The sequence below is a fragment of the Mercenaria mercenaria genome, chromosome 12 (assembly GCF_021730395.1).
Source record: "Mercenaria mercenaria strain notata chromosome 12, MADL_Memer_1, whole genome shotgun sequence".
NCBI classification, from domain to species: domain Eukaryota; kingdom Metazoa; phylum Mollusca; class Bivalvia; order Venerida; family Veneridae; genus Mercenaria; species Mercenaria mercenaria.
This window is the reverse complement of record NC_069372.1, coordinates 12576949-12578763: the sequence shown is the minus strand read 5'-3', so window position 1 is coordinate 12578763 and position 1815 is coordinate 12576949.

Below are 1815 nucleotides of genomic sequence, written 5' to 3'. Positions count from 1 at the left end.
CTGGACCACTTCAATGTCAGTCTTAGACATAGCTAAGCTATCGCCACTGACATGCCTTCCCAAGAATTCTATATCTTTCTGAAAAAAGATACATTTCTTAGGCTTCAGTTTCAGCTTGTATGTGCGAAACCTCTGCAAGGCCTCTTTCAGATTAACCATATGGTCTCTGAAACTTTTACCAAGCACTACTATATCGTCCAGAAAGGCTAACACCGCTTTCCATGTTAGGCCTCGGAGAACTAAATTCATAATTCGGGCATATGTAGCTGGTGCTCCACATAGACCGAATCCCATTCGCACATGCTCAAAAAGACCGTATTTCGTTATGAAGGCAGTCTTTTTCCGGTCTTCTTCCCTGATGGGAACTTGCCAGTAGGCAGAGTTAGCATCAAGCTTAGAAAACCATACACTCCCGGACAGAGTGTCTAGACAGTCATCCACTAAGGGCAAAGGAAACACATCTTTCTGACATTTTTCATTTAAAGATCTATAGTCAATACACCATCTGACTGTGCCGTCCCTTTTCCGGATAAGTACTGGGGCGGAAGCCCAGTCAGATACTGACTCTTGGATGACCCCTGCCTTTAACATTTTATTGAGGTGGGCCTCTTCCTCACCAGCAAAGCACACAGGCGTGCGCCTCATGCGTTGCTTAACTGGTTCGGCATTACCCGTTTCAATAACATGTTCCATTGCAGTAAAATTACCAAGATCAAACTCATCTTGAGCAAACACATCTTGGTACTCAATAAGCAACTGAGCCAACTGCTGCTGTTGCTCTTCATTCAGATGTTCACAGGAATCAGAGTATACTTGCTGAAGGTGGGGCGGGAGAGCACTATCACTCTCCGGCCTAGGAACAGTGTCCTGTTGCCAACCCAGATCAGAAATCTGATTTATTTTATACTCCTCATCCTCCTCCCCCACTTCAATAATTTCGGACACTGGATAAGCTCTCCCTATCTCAGATCCCTTTGAAATTAACTTATACCTATCAGTGGGGTTTACAACACAAACTACTGGATCAGTGAACCCTTCCCTGACCACCCTAGGCTTCCATACCTTAGACTGGTCTAATGACTCAATGACATAATCAGTTAGTTCTGTGTCCAATTTACATTTTACATGGGCCACCGAATGAGGCGGAATAACCCTGCGTTTAGCTACAGTAACCCTGGACACTGAAGGAAAACCGTTTATGCTATCAACATCAAGAGTTATGTGCATGCCGTCAAAGATTATTATACCCCTACCCATGTCTAAAATCGATTGGCCTTTATCACAGAGAATGTCAAAACCTAACAACATTTGTTGTTCTATTGGGGCAACATATACATTCTCCTTATACCATTTCGATCCTATTTTCAACCGGACGGGGCCAACTATGTAGCCGTTTAACCATAACTCCCTCCCAGCAGTCATAAGTTTAACCTCTTTGACCTTAGGGGGCTTATGCCGCAAGGAATTATAGACCTTGTCTGAAATAATTGTGACCTGGGCAGCAGTGTCCACAATTGCTTTTACCGGTTGATCACCCACTTGAATTCCCATGGAAAATTGAGAGGCCGATTTTACCTGGCATACAATAACATGCTCAAGATCAGATTCAACCTCCACCTTAACCTGGTTATTACAAGTGCTATTACAGTGGTCTTTCTGTTCTTCCGGAACAGGGAATTTATCTAGGGTCGGGGTGCCACTGCTTTGTCCGACCCTTTGTAGTTTAACCCATCCTGTTGATCGGTTTCTTTTCTTTGGACAGTCCCGGCGGAAATGTCCCTCCTTGCCGCACCCATAACACCGAAAAGGCCCTTT